Here is a 16303-nt window from a genome sequence, read left to right as displayed (position 1 = left end):
TCCTGTTTTTAGCTTTTAAAGGAACCTCCATACTGTTTTCCATAGTGGCTGTATCAATTTACATTTTCTCCAGCAGTGCAAGAGGGTTCCCTTTTCTCCACACACTCTCCAGAATTTCTTGTTTGTATAGTTTGTGATAATCACCATTCTGACCGGTGTGAGGTGATATCTCATTGTACTTTTATTTGCATTTCTCTAGTAACTTGTGATGTTGAGCATCTTTTCGTGTGCTTTTTGGCCATCTGTATGTCTTCTTTGGAGAAATGTCTATCTAGGTTTTCCACTCATATTTTGATTGTGTTTACATGGTAACAACCTAAATATCCATCAACAGAGGAATGGATAAAGAATATGTGTATGAATATTAATATATAACAGAATATTGTGTGCATGCTAAGTTCAGTCATGTTCAGCTCTTTGCAACACTATGGACTGTAGCCCTCCAGAGTCCTCTGTCCATGGAATTTTCTAGGCAAGAATATTGGAATGCGTTGGCATTTCCTACTCCAGGATATCTTCCCGACCCAGGGATTGAACCTGCATCTCTTGTGTGTCCTGCATTGGCAGGCAGATTTTTTACCACCTTACCACTTGAGAAGCCCATAGTGGAAAGGAATGGAATTGGGTCATTTGTAGAGTCATGGATGGACCTAGAGACTGTCATACAGAGTGAAGTAAGTCAGAGAGAGAAAAACAAATACTGTAATTAACAAATATATGTGAAATCTGAAAAAAATTGGTATAGACAATCTTATTTACAAAGCAGAAATTACAGGCACAGATGTAGAGAACAAATGTGTGGATACCAAGGAAGAAACGTGGGGGTGGGTGGGATGAATCAGGAGATTGGGATTGAAATATATACACTATTTATCTTATATATAAAATAGATAACTAATGAGAACCCATTGTATAGCACTGGGAACATTACTCAGTAATCTATGGTGACCTAAATAGGAAGGAAATCCAAAAAGGAGGGGACATACGTATATGTATATCTGACTCACTTTGCTGCATAACAGAAACTAATTCAACTTTTTAAAGTAACTCTACTCCAATAAATTTTTTTTTTAAAGAAAAAGGATGAGCAGGACTTCAATAAAGAGAGGAGAAGAGAGGAACAGTGGCACTCCAGGTGCTGTGAAGCATGTGTAAAGGCCCTGTGGTGTGAAACAGCCTAGATGATGAGGCTGTTTGACTGAAACAAACGGAACACAGCCAGCGCAGGAGAGGAAGCTGGCACAAGGGTAAATGAGCAGTGATGTCACCACACAGGCAATTCATTTCTAGAAGTAGGCAGTTCTTAATTTTAATCTTTCCTGATGCTATTCAACCAGCTACAGCCTCCTCATTACCTGTTTTATAGGGTTTTCCTTTTTTTTGGTGCTAAATTGTCTTTACTCCAAGCACAGTAGTATCTAAATATTGGTTTAGGGTTTAGTAAATCTTTTTGTTTTCTATGACAGGAAAAATGAACTATGCAACTTACAAATCCTCTGACTAGACATACTCATTTTACAAGGCAAAATGAGTGAGAGATTAATCGGAAGAATTTTAGTACCTACTAAGCAGCAGTGGGCACACAATTGCCCAAAACATAAAACCAAGGCTTTCGGGGAAGCACTTCTAGCTTGTTAAGTAATGTCAGATAAATGTCATCCTCAGCTCAGGCTTTTTAGTAGTTTCTTAAAAATAAAAATAAATCTTCAGTCGTACTTCCTAAGGCATTTCCTGTTTATAGGGTGTGTGTTCTAGCAGCTGTGTTAAAAAGTGTGACCTAAGGGCTTTCAGATCAAATCATCCTTTGAAGCTACTAGGTGCCAAGCTAGGGGATTACTCCCACCCAGGCCAGAACCCAGTCTCCTGGCCCAGATCCTGACAGTGCTGGGTTTCTGGATCCTACAATCGTATAGTCCTATAATGACTGCAAGGGGATAAAGGGTGCATAGAGGTCTGGGGTTCACTCAGTTTTCATGGAATGTATCATTTAATTGGAAATGCAGGAAAAAGCGATACTCGCAAAATATTTTTCAGTATTCGACTATTTTCTGGTCACAGAGCAGAAGTTTTGAGGCACAGAATCACTGCTAGCCCTCTAAACTCCCCCTCTCTCACTCACCCCCCATGTCTCTCCCCACTCTGGAAAAGGGAAAAAGGGCAGTGTTCATCCCAGGCTGCTGAACACATACTCAGTTATTCTCTGGGACAAGGAGTCCAGCCTTGATGATGATAGGTAAATGTACATACTTCCAAAGAGAAAAAAAGTTCCTCTTTAAATACAGTCAATTTAAACACATTTATTACTTTTAGGCTGCTAATTCATTCACTAATTACCAATCCAGTATATTAAAAAAAAAAAACCCAGCTAGCCTGAAAGAAGTTAATCTTATTTCTCACAGAAAAAGATGAACACATAAAGATGTTCATTGCAGCATTATTTACAATTGCAAAATCCTGGAAACACCTTAAATCTATAATCAAAGAATAGGTTTTTGAAAAAAGGTATGTTATATTCCCAGTGAAATATTATGCAGCTATTAATAATTGTTCTTAAGAGTATCAGTAACATAAGGAAATGCTACATAATACTGAATACACAACCGTACACACTATATATATATATGTTTTGGCTGCACTGCTCCCTGTGTGATCCTAGTTCCCCAACCAGCGATTGAACCCCAGCCCTCAGCAGTGAAAGCACAGAGTCACAACAACTGGACTACCAGGGAGTTTCTGCACAGCTGATTTCAACTGATGTTTTAACTGAGAAAAATATGCATAGAGAAAGGATTGGGAAGCTTGGTCCAATGTTTTGAATCCACCTCCATTGTTTCTTATAGTTCCTTCTCAGACCCCACAGTCAAAGTGGGAAAGCAGATGAAGAGAAAGTATGATTTTCAGGAAGTCTTCAACATGCAGGGGATAAACTCAAAGAGGTTGAGTTAGCCACATGGTGTGGGCCTTGCAAACTGATCAAACCTGCCTTTTATTTCCTCTGTTAGAAGTACTCCAATGCAATGTCCTTTGAACTTGACATAGCTGTGGGTGACTGCCAGGATGTTGCTTCAGAGTGTAAAGTCAAATACATACCAATCTCCCAGCTGTTTAAAAGGGACCAAAGGCGAGTGAATTTTCTGGAGCTAATGAGGAAATACTGGAAGCCACCATTAATGAATTAATCTAATCTAGTTTTCTAAAAAATGTGACTGGCTATTAGCTGCTTACAACTTGTAAGGTTTTTATTTACAAAAAAGAAAGATCAGAAGGATGAATAAGAAGAAACACTAGAGATCAATTTTACTATGAAAAAAAGGGCAAACCTCTTCCGTACTGGAAACACTTAGAGATAATAGGAGCCTCAAAGAGGGGAGAAGAGAAAAATAGGGTCTCTGAATCCTCCTAAGGCCCTTAGAGCAATTCATTTATAAATAGTAATAATTTATAACTGCCTGGTATGACTGATGACCAGAATACCATTATTTAGTAAAAATAAAACAATAGCAGCTATTAAAACCAAAACAGGCATAAATTTTTTTTGAGAATTGTATTTGGTTAAAGTATTCCAACTGCTGGCCATGAAATTCTTACCACAAGTGTCGGGAGCTTTCCACTGCAAGACTAGAAAATTAAGTACCTCTTATCTTTATTTTCACACTCTGTGCTGTATTTCCTTACCAATATTAGGAGCTGTGGATGGTAAACAAAGAGCTGGCTTCTTTGACAGCATGGAGCCAAAGGAAGGGGAAGGAAGTGATAATTCTCTAATTACTCCATGATGCTTTCATCAGTTGGACGGGACAGGATACCACCACTGTCCTTGGTTTAATTGTGCCTCTCGAGTTTGTACACCTGCTGTCCTTAACTATCCCAGTTCCAGGGGAAGACTGAGAGTAAGAAACTTAGTTTTCTTAAGTATTCAAAAAATATGTCACAGCAAATAATAGCTTGCTACCTAAATTGATTTTAAAATTGCCTTATATACCTTGAAATTTTCTTGAGAAAAAGTACTGTATGAAATAGTTAAGCCATAAAGCCAGTGAAGACAGTGGTTAAGGGGGTCAAATTGATATAGATGATGGCATAAATCAGAAGCATGTTGTCAAAGATTCAGTTCAGTTCAGTTCAGTCGCTCAGTTGTGTCCGACTCTGCGACCCCATGAATCGCAGCACACCAAGCCTCCCTGTCCATCACCAACTCCCGGAGTTCACCCAAACCCATGTCCATCAAGTCGGTGATACCATCCAGCCATCTCATCCTCTGTCGTCCCCTTCTCCTCCTGCCCCCAATCCCTCCCAGCATCAGAGTCTTTTCCAATGAGTCAACCCTTCGCATGAGGTGGCCAAAGTATTGGAGTTTCAGCTTTAGCATCAGTTCTTCCAAAGAATACCCAGGACTGATCTCCTTTAGGATGGACTGGTTGGATCTCCTTGCAGTCCAAGGGACTCTCAGGAGTCTTTTCCAACACCACAGTTCAAAAGTGTCAATTCTTCGGCGCTCAGCTTTCTTCACAGTCCAACTCTCACATCCATACTTGACTACTGGAAAAACCATAACCTTGACTAGATGGACCTTTGTTGAAAAAGTAATATCTCTGCTTTTGAATATGCTATCTAGGTTGGTCATAACTTTCCTTCCAAGGAGTAAGCGTCTTTTAATTTCATGGCTGCAATCACCATCTACAGTGATTTTGGAGCACAAAAAAATAAAATCGGACACTGTTTCCACTGGTTCCCCATCTATTTCCCATGAAGTGATGGGACCAGATGCCATGATCTTCGTTTTCTGAATGTTGAGCTTTAAGCCAACTTTTTCACTCTCCTCTTTCACTTTCATCAAGAGGCTTTTTACTTCCTCTTCACTTTCTGCCATAAGGATGGTATCATCTGCATATCTGAGGTTATTGATTAGTAGTTACTAAACCTGTTTATCATCTTTCCAATAGGAAAAAAAAAAAAAAACAATCACAGGGTTTTTAACAGAGGTCTGGGCCATTAAGCCTTTATGTAAGTTTTATCTTTTCTTGCTTCTTTGCCAGAAGGCTCAATAATATCTCTACAGTAAATAAATTTCCTCTGCCTCTGACAAGCTGTGTGGTGCAATCCTGGGCCAGCCTCTTACATCCTGGGACTCAGTTTCCTCAATTTGGAAAGAAAGGAATTTATTCTTCCAGATCTGACATTCTGTTTCTCTAAAACAAAATATTTAGATAGCTCTAGGACATCCATTCTAAAACCACATTTAAGACACATCATCATTTTATGTTTCACTAAGAAAAAAAAAATCCTGACAACTAAACTGTGACATGATGCCTTAACCACAACTCTTTGACCAGGAATCTGTCACACCAGCCTCTCATGACTTTGCAATATGGAACGATTCTCCCTGCCTTCAACTGTATTGCTTGGCTTATCCTAGGCAATTCTTTTGTGTCTATACCAATAACAAAACATAGCACAGTTTTATTTGTTTATAGGTATTTTTTCTTTCATGGGTCCCATAAAACACTTGGTTCTTATTTTTTGCAATAACGCATGGAATTGTGGTAATTTCTCCAGCGATAAATATCTGCTTTGATAATGTCAGTTTTGTGCCCTGCTATTTTCATGCCTTCTGCAAATGCAATCACTTTTCTTTCTTTTTTTTTTTAAATCACTTTTCATTTCAACAACAAACAAAAGTGTAATTTTTGGTCATTTAAATGGCAACCAAGCTCAACATGTTATTACCAACAATGTACTTAACTCAATTGAAAAAATGACAACATGGACAGCTATGAGTAAATTTGAGCCTGGGCAGACCATGACGACTCCATCGTGACCAAAGCCTGGCTGACATCAGTGTAAGAAGCATCCCAGTGGATTTCAGAGATATTAAAAAACTGGGAGGAGGGCAGGAGATGTGTGTTTTGGAACTGATGATTTGAGATATACCCTGTACATCCCAGTGATGGGGATCTGAAACATAGTAAATGTTCAGTAAATATTGTTTGGTTGTTGAAGGATTGGAGTAAAAGGAGTGAATAGACAGTAGCTAATTGGGAATGCTGAAAAGGCACCTCACTCCCTGCCTCCTTTGAGATTGTTTTTTATGTGCTGGCAAATTACTACCAAATATATTATTCTTTGTACTTAAAATATGTTTGCTTGAAATCTGTCATTAAAAGTTATATATTATATTTAAGAAGCTGAAACCTTGTTACTGTGTTAAATCAACAAAAACTTTAAGATCAAAGCAAATATGATAATTTATAATAATGTTTCTCTGAATCACTGGCTGGAATCATGAATCTCCCAACCTTCGCCTGTTGTTGCTTTTCAGTTGCTAAGTCGTGTCGAACTCTTTGCGACCCATGGACTGCGGCATGCCAAGCTTGCCTGTCCTTCACTATCTCACAGAGTTTACTCAAATTCATGTCCAATGAGTTGGTGATGCTATGACACCTTCTCATCCTCTGCTGCCCCCTTCTCCTTTTGGCTTCAATCTTTCCCAGCATCGGGGTCTTCTCCAATGAGTCAGCTCTTCGCATCAGGTGACCAAAGTATTGAAGCTTCACCTAGGACTTGGAATCTGGTTCACATTCTTATTTTCTCTCCACCACCTCTTATGCCATAAAACTGTGAAACTCTGATTTTCATGTGGAAGACTTCTGTCATGTGACCTTACATGCCCTTGACTCCTCAGTACCAGTGGCCTTGCCTTATCTTCTCCAGCATTCTCCTCCCAGATCTCTTCTTCTTGGTCCGTGAATATCAGCCATTCTCTAACATTCTACCTATTTAATCTGCCATTCTTCTCTTTTACCCTTTCCTTATTTTCTCCCAAATTCTCAGGATTTCAGCAAATCATCTTCATTTCCACCCTACCAGAAAATCAAAAGCCATCAGGTTGGAACTCCCTGAGCTCCCTCCCCAGCACCTAAAAGCTAAAAACTCTAATTCTATCTGTTCCTCCTGTTTCAGAATGACTCTTTCTCCAGTTCAAGGCTAATCCCTTCATCTGATCTCTGCCTCCTCCTCAGGAAACTCTTACTCTATTAATCATCCCCTCTATCTCCCTTACTCTAAGCTTCCCTTTCACTTGATCTTTCCTGACAGCGTGTAAATATTTTCATCTCTTCTCTTTAAAAACAATTTTTACTCGTCCACACACTGCTCTTTCTCCTAGTGCTAGCCCTTTCTCTTCCCTTCAAAGCCAAATTTGTACAGTCTACTTATTATTGTCTCCACTTTCATCTCCTATTCATTTGAAAGGCTACTGTAATCTGAAATCTGGAAATCATCCTTCTTATACCAATAAAATTGTTCTTTAGGGTCGCCAGTGACTGCCATGTGGCCAACAGTATCTGACCTTACCTCTCATTAGTCCTTATTAGCACGGAACCTCCCTCCTTGACATTTCTTCTCTTTTGGTTTTCATGACACCATTTTCTCCTCCTTTTTCATACTTTAGTCTTACTCTGCTTTATTCTTTGATCAGACAGAAGGAGGCTCTGTCTTCAGCCTTTTGCTCTCCTGGTCTACTTATGACATTTCTTGGGTGGTCTTCCATCAAATACACTGCTTCAGCTTCCACATAGGACCCTCAGTCCCAAATCTGTGCTAAATGCATTCAACTCAGACTTCTCCCCACATTGGTGATAACAGATTTCAGTTAAACGCATCATTTTCTCCCATAAACCTGTTTTTCCTCCTGCCTCAGTGACAAGCATCACCAACCAGCCCCAGAGCTGTCAAGCCAGAAGTGAGGCCATGCCCTTGGACTCGTCCCTCCTTCAGCTGCACATCTGATCAGTTACTTAGGCTTCTAGAGTCTGCCTCCTACCATCTGTTGATCCATTTCCAAAGCATCTACTTTAATGACACCTTTGTCATCTGTCACTTGTTTCCCTATAGTGGTCTGCTAATTGCTTCTTCTTCAGTCTGCTAGAATAATCTTCCCAAAATACAAAACAGATCATGTTATTTCCCTGCTTAAATTAATTAGATGGTTCCTCAGTAGCTTTCAAGATAAAATTAAAATACCCTGGTACTTCCCTGGAAGTCTAGTGGTTAAGACTCCATGCTTTCACTGAAGGGGCACAGGTTCGATCCCTGGTCAGGGCACTAAGATCTTGCATGCTGTGAGGTGTGGCAAACCAAAATAAAAACAAAACTCTAACTCCTAATCCCTTATGGTGTGCCTCTGACTCTTATTCAACCATGTACTCTACTACTTTCTTTTTCTGATCACACTTAACAATACACGAAGGATGATTTATACCCCCAGCCTCCTCCTCAGTGCTCTCCTAGCCTCTCCTCTTTGGTCCAGCTAACTGCTGCACATCCTTCTTGAGCATCTCTTCCTCAACTAAGCCTTCCTTAACTCCCTGATTAGCTGCTGCTCCTCTATTCTACAAGAGATCCTATGCACACCTCTATCACCTCTATTTCATTGCTGGTGTATATATATATATATATATGTCTATATATATATATGTCTTGTCCTAGAATGTACACTCCAAGAAAGTAAGGACCATGTATTATTTGGCTTAGGCTGTTATATATATTAGTAGAATGAATGAATGAACAAATCAGCTCATATCTTTGTTCACTTGAAGACTGAGCCTTCAAGTCTAAAAAGAAGTGAATGAAAAGTTGTTTTACAGTATAGAGGTTCCTCAAAAAATTAAAAATAGTGGCCATATGACCCAACAATCTCTCTCCTGGGCACATACCCAAACAAAACTGTAATTCAGAAAGACACATGCAGCCCTATGTTCAGAGTAGCACCACACACAACGGCCAAAACATAGCGACAAGCTGTACATCCACTGACAGATGAATGGATAAAGAAGATGAGATACGTATAGACAATGGAATACTCTTCAGCCATAAAAAAGAACAAAATAATTCCATTTGCCGCAGCATGGATGGACCTAGAGAGGATGATACTAAGTGAAGTAAGTCAGAAAGAGAAAGACAAATACCATAGATTACTTATATGTAGAATCTAAAATACGACACAAATGAACTTTTATGAAACGGAAACAGACTCACAGACACAGAGAAGAGACTTGGGTTGTGAAGGGGCAGGGGATACGGGAGAGGGATGGAGTGGAAATTTGGGGTCCACAGATGCAAACTACTGTATATGGAATGGATAAATAACAAGGTCCCTCTGTATACCACAGGGAACTATCTTCAGTATTTTATAATAAATCATAATGGAAAAGAATATTTTTAAAAGAAAGTTTATATGTATGTGTAACTTAATTACTTTGCTGTGCAGCAGAAATTAACAAATTATTACAAATCAACTATATTTCAATTTTAAAAACTGTTTTACACTCTAGACAGAGGGAAAATTGTAGGTAAACTAAGTAATGATAACAGTGAAAGAAATATGAAAAAAAAAAGCACTTCTTTAAATTAGATAACTTTGTTTACTTACATCCTTCTCTAAACTGTATTATTCTCTTAAAAGAGTATGTTAATATATTATTAATATTTGGGTGTCTTGCTGATATTCTAATTTTTATGTGGAAAAAAGCTTAATTCATTAGGAATATATCTTAAGCTGATCTCCCAAGGAAAATTCAAGTGCAGCCTAAGTATTTGAAACACAGATCCAGGTTCTACAATACACCTAACATGGTTTGGGTTTTCTCAACCAGGACTCTCACTTGGCATTTAAATTTCTCCAAGACTTTATCCCAAACCATCTTTCACTATTCTTCTGTACTTATAATATTCTAGTCAAATTGAACTTCCAAACACTCTCTGAAATGTCCTACATTTCTCCCAATGCTTTATTTCTTCTCTTTAGGCCTTTATTTCCTCCACCAAGAATCTCTCTGCTCCATTTCCAACAATTAAGTATTAAGTGTGACTTCATACATAAACACCTCTCTGATTTTTTTCTGAAGAGATTCTCTTCATATCATTTTGTACCTCTTACTATACAAGTTTTATTTTTTTAACTTTGTATAGCAAAAATGACTATACAGTTTAATATTTCATTTTATATTGAAGTTTTGTAACATTTTTCAAGCCCTTCAAGACGGAGTATCAGAGAAGGCAATGGCAGCCCACTCCAGTACTCTTGGCTGGAAAACCCCATGGACGGAGGAGCCTGGTAGGCTGCAGTCCATGGGGTCACGAAGAGTCGGACACGACTGAGCAACTTCACTTTCCCTTTCACTTTCATGCATTGGAGAAGGAAATGGCAAGCCACTCCAGTGTTCTTGCCTGGAGAATCCCAGGGACGGGGGAGCCTGGTGGGCTGCCGTCTATGGGGTCGCACAGAGTCGGACACGACTGAAGCGACTTAGCAGCAGCAGCAGCAAGACAGAATATAACTCTTCTAATGACATATTTTGAGCAATATATTTCAAGTATAGAGAAAAATATAACGTTCTAACTACAGTGATACACCTTAGTTCTAAATTATGCATTTTAACTGGCATATATTATTCCATTGTCTAAATACTCCACAATCTAGTATTCATCTGTTCTCTTACTTCCAACTTGTTGCCATTTTGAAATGATAAACACCTGGACATGATCTCTTGTGCATGTGTAAAAAAGTTTTTCTAGGATGCTGCTGCTGCTAAGTCGCTTCAGTCGTGTCCAACTCTGTGCGACCCCATAGACGGCAGCCCACCAGGCTCCCCCGTCCCTGGGATTCTCCAGGCAAGAACACTGGAGTGGGTTGACATTTCCTTCTCCAATGCATTAAAGTGAAAAAATAAAGTGAAGTCGCTGAGTCATGTCCAACTCCTAGCTACCCCATGGACTGCAGCCCACCAGGCCCTTCCGTCCATGGGATTTTCCAGGCAAGAGTACCAGAGTGGGGTGCCATTGCCTTCTCTGTTTCCTAGGATACCTTCTGTAAATCACATTCTTATGAATGGAGTTAGTTTTTGTGCACCTTCAACTTTCTCGCCTCTTGCCTTCACCTCCCTGCAGTGCAAGCATTCTTCTAGGCACTGCAGATTATGCCTGTGAACCAAAAAAAAAAAAAAAAAAAAATCCCTGCCCTCATGAAATTTACATTCCAGGTGGCAGAGCGTAAAAGTAGTACACTGTATGCATACAAGCTCCCACAGGCTCATCAACACTCAAACATTTTTTCTTAATTTTACTAATCTGATAGGTATAAAACGATACATGATTGCTTTAATGTACCTCTGATTACTAATACACTTGACCTTTTTTTCCCCTTATGTTTATTCACTAGTTTTAGTGTTGTTTTTTTGTGAAGTATCTGTTCACATCTCTTGCTTATTTCCGCGCTATTGAGTTGCCTTATTTGTAATAATTTATGGAGTATATTATTGATAATGGTAATCTGAGGTGGGGGGGGTGTCTCAGATCAGATCAGATCAGTCGCTCAGTCGTGTCCGACTCTTTGTGACCCCCTGAATCACAGCACACCAGGCTTCCCTGTCCATCACCAACTCCTGGAGTTCACTCAGACTCATGTCCATCGAGTCAGTGATGCCATCCAGCCATCTCATCCTCTGTCGTCCCCTTCTCCTCCTGCCCCCAATCCCTCCCAGCATCAGAGTCTTTTCCAGTGAGTCAACTCTTCACATGAGGTGGCCAAAGTACTGGAGTTTCAGCTTTAGCATCATTCCTTCCAAAGAAATCCCAGGGCTGATCTCCTTCAGAATGGACTGGTTGGATCTCCTTGCAGTCCAAGGGACTCTCAAGAGTCTTCTCCAACACCACAGTTCAAAAGCATCAATCCTTCGGCGCTCAGCCTTCTTCACAGTCCAACTCTCACATCCATACATGACCACAGCAAAAACCATAGCCTTGACTAGACGAACCTTTGTTGGAAAAGTAATGTCTCTGCTTTTGAATATGCTATCTAGGTTGGTCATAACTTTCCTTCCAAGGAGTAAGTGTCTTTTAATTTCATGGCTGCAGTCACCATCTGCAGTGATTTTGGAGCCCAGAAAAATAAAGTCTGACACTGTTTCCACGGTTTCCCCATCTATTTCCCATGAAGTGGTGGGACCGGATGCCATGATCTTCGTTTTCTAAATGTTGAGCTTTAAGCCAACTTTTTCACTCTCCACTTTCACTTTCATCAAGAGGCTTTTGAGTTCCTCTTCACTTTCTGCCATAAGGGTGGTGTCATCTGCATATCTGAGGTTATTGATATTTCTCCTGGCAATCTTGATTCCAACTTGTGTTTCTCCCAGTCCAGTGTTTCTCATGATGTACTCTGCATATAAGTTAAATAAACAGGGTGACAATATACAGCCTTGACGTACTCCTTTTCCTATTTGGAACCAGTCTGTTGGTCCATGTCCAGTTCTAACTGTTGCTTCCTGACCTGCATACAAATTTCTCAAGAGGCAGATCAGGTGATCTGGTATTCCCATCTCTTTCAGAATTTTCCACAGTTTATTGTGATCCACACAGTCAAAGGCTTTGGCATAGTCAATAAAGCAGAAATAGATGTTTTTCTGGAACTCTCTTGCTTTTTCCATGATCCAGCAGATGTTGGCAATTTGATCTCTGGTTCCTCTGCCTTTTCTAAAACCAGCTTGAACATCAGGAAGTCCACGGTTCACATATTGCTGAAGCCTGGCTTGGAGAATTTTGAGCATTACTTTACTAGCGTATGAGATGAGTGCAATTGTGCAGTAAGTTGGAGCATTCTTTGGCATTGCCTTTCTTTGGGACTGGAATGAAAACTGACCTTTTCCAGTCCTGTGGCAACTGCTGAGTTTTCCAAATTTGCTGGCATATTGAGTGCAGCACTTTCACAGCATCATCTTTCAGGATTTGGAATAGCTCAACTGGAATTCCATCACCTCCACTAGCTTTGTTCGTAGTGATGCTTTCTAAGGCCCACTTGACTTCACATTCCAGGATGTCTGGCTCTAGGTCAGTGATCACACCATCATGATTATCTGGGTCGTGGAGATCTTTTTTGTGCAGTTCTACTGTGTATTCTTGCCATCTTTTCTTAATATCTTCTGCTTCTGTTAGGTCCATACCATTTCTGTCCTTTATCGAGCTCTTTGCCTGAAATGTTCCTTTGGTATCTCTGATTTTCTTGAAGAGATCCCTAGTCTTTCCCATTCTGTTGTTTTCCTCTATTTCTTTGCATTGATCGCTGAAGAAGGCTTTCTTATCTCTTCTTGCTATTCTTTGGAACTCTGCATTCAGATGTTTATATTTTTCCTTTTCTCCTTTGCTTTTCACTTCTCTTCTTTTCACAGCTATTTGTAGGGCCTCCCCAGACAGCCATTTTGCTTTTTTGCATTTCTTTTCCATGGGGATGGTCTTGATCCCTGTCTCCTGTACAATGTCACGAACCTCATTCCATAGTTCATCAGGCACTCTATCTATCAGATCTAGGCCCTTAAATCTATTTCTCACTTCCACTGTATAATCATAAGGGATTTGATTTAGGTCATACCTGAATGGTCTAGTGGTTTTCCCTACTTTCTTCAATTTCAGTCTGAATTTGGCAATAAGGAGTTCATGGTCTGAGCCACAGTCAGCTCCTGGTCTTGTTTTTGCTGACTGTATAGAGCTTCTCCTATCTTTGGCTGCAAAGAATATAATCAATCTGATTTTGGTGTTGACCATCTGGTGATGTCCATGCATAGAGTCTTCTCTTGTGTTGTTGGAAGATGGTGTTTGTTATGACCAGTGCATTTTCTTGGCCAAACTCTGTTAGTCTTTGCCCTGCTTCATTCCGTATTCCAAGGCCAAATTTGCCTGTTACTCCAGGTGTTTCTTGACTTCCTACTTTTGCATTCCAGTCCCCTATAATAAAAAGGACATCTGTTTTGGGTGTTAGTTCTAAAAGGTCTTGTAGGTCTTCATAGAATCGTTCAACTTCAGCTTCTTCAGCATTACTGGTTGGGGCATAGACTTGGATTACTGTGATATTGAATGGTTTCCATGTATTATAAATACACATTGCCAGCTTCTGACTTATCACTTTGAGTCTTCTTGTTAAGTTTTAGTATTAATATGCTAAAATGTGTCAGTCTGCACCTTTATGATTTGTGCTTTTTGTATCTTTATGTTAAAAACCATTTGGGGACTTTCTTGGTGGTACAGTTGGACAAGAATTTGCCTGCCAATTCAGGGGATACAGGTTCAACTCCTAGTAAGGGAAGATCCCACATGCCATGGAGCAACTAAGCCCACGAGCCACAACTACTGAAGTCCTAGAGCCTAGAGGCTGTGCTCCGCAACAAGAGAAGCCACCGTGATGAGAAGCTTGAGCACTCATCGAAGAGTAGCCCCTGCTTGCCGTAACTGGAGAAATCCCCCTGGTAGCAACAAAGACCCTGCAAAATAAATAAATGAATAATTAAAAAATAAAATAAAAGCAATTTCCTTTCCCATGGTCATAAAAATATTCTTCCACATTTTCTTGTTTAAATTTTAAAGCTTGACTTTGATATTTGGGAGTCTAATCCATCTAGAATTAATTTTTGTTTATGGTCTGTGTAATTTTATTTTATTTTTCTATGAGGGAACCAATTATCTTAGCCCATGTTTTGACTGATTTGTAACACCACACGTTGGCCACAGGATTAACTTCCATGTATGTTTGGGGCACTTTCTGGTCTCTCTGCTGCTGCTAAGTCGCTTCAGCTGTGTCCGACTCTGTGCTACCCCATAGACGGCAGCCCATCAGGCTCCACAGTCCCTGGGATTCTCCAGGCAAGAACACTGGAGTGGGTTGCCATTTCCTTCCCCAATGCATGAAAGTGAAAAGTGAAAGTGAAGTCGCTCAGTCATGTCCAACTCTTAGTGACCCCATGGACTGCAGCCTACCAGAGTACTGGAGTGGGGTGCCATTGCCTTCTCCGGCTGGTCTCTCTATTCTGTTGCATTAGTTATCTGCCTCTCCGTAATCAGTCTCACAGTAACTTTATTGTTATTGACTTTAATTAACTTGATATGCAATAGGACAAGTTCTCCCAATTTTATTTATCTTTGAATATATATTGTCTGTCTATGGTCTTCTCAATGCTCTACCTTTTGAACTTAGGTTGAAATTACCAATTGCCATTCAAATCAATTAATCAAAACAACACAACACTCAGAGATTTTGACTGGAATTGCACTGAACTTAAATTACCTCATGACGAATTGACATCTTTATTGAGTCTTCTTTTCACAAAATATAGTATCTCTCAGTAGTCATTTAGGTATTAATATTATTTTATGTTTTCCAATATGGTTATATAGCTATTTGCACAATTGTGATATACATCTTTGGTTATATTCTTTTTTTTCCTTTTCCTAACTTTTTGCTGCTAGGGAGCATGGTCATTGTTGTTTATTATTATTACAGTCTCAAACTATTTTTCTTCTTATATATAGGAATACAGCTGATTTTTGCATTTTAATTTTGTATTTATGGGTTTTAGTGAACTCTTTTATTTTAATAGTTTGTAGATTGTCTTAAATTTTTATATAATCTCATTAATTGTGACTAACAAGTTTGTTTCTTCCTTTAAAATCCTTATACATTTAATTTCTTTTTATTTATAGTGGTTCACTAGGCCCTTCATTACTCAATTTAATAAATGTAGTGATGATAAAAATCATGTCATATTCCTTACTTAAAAAGAAATGCTTCTTAATTATTAAACATATTAGGTGTATTTTTTCCTATAAATTTTGGGTGGACATCTTTTTTCATGTTAAGGAAGGTCCTTCTATAATGCATGTGCTAAGAATTTTTACCACGATAAAATTTTATCATATATTTCGCTTCAGACATTGAGATAATTATTTTTCTCCTCTAATATATAAATGTAGTAATATATAAAAATAATGAATTACGTCAATAAATTTTCTAATTTGTAGGATGGGATGGGGAGGGAGGTGGGTGGGAGAGGGAGGTGGATGGGGGCTTCAGGATGGGGAACGCATATACATCCATGGCTGATTCATGTTATTCCAAAAGTATTAAAATTTAGGAAAAAAATTTCTAATGTTCTAGTGTTGAATTCTGGGATAAACCCTAACAGACCATAAATCTTAATCCTAATTGTTTTCGTAGGCAGATTTTTAAAATTTAATTTAATTTTTTAAATTACATCTAAAGTTTGACTTTTAAAATTAATTTTTAATGAAATACAGTTGACATACAATTTACATAAGTTGCTGCTGCTAAGTCACTTCAGTCGTGTCCGACTCTGTGTGACTCCATAGACGGCAGCACACCAGGCTCCCCCATCCCTGGGATTCTCCAGGCAAGAACACTGGAGTGGGTTGCCATTTCCTTCTCCAATGGATGAAAGTGAAAAATGAAAGGTAAGTCGCTCAG

This window comes from Bos javanicus, chromosome 3 (assembly GCF_032452875.1).
Source record: "Bos javanicus breed banteng chromosome 3, ARS-OSU_banteng_1.0, whole genome shotgun sequence".
Taxonomy (NCBI): domain Eukaryota; kingdom Metazoa; phylum Chordata; class Mammalia; order Artiodactyla; family Bovidae; genus Bos; species Bos javanicus.
The sequence above is the reverse complement of the archived record's forward strand: the minus strand, read 5'-3'. Positions refer to the sequence as shown.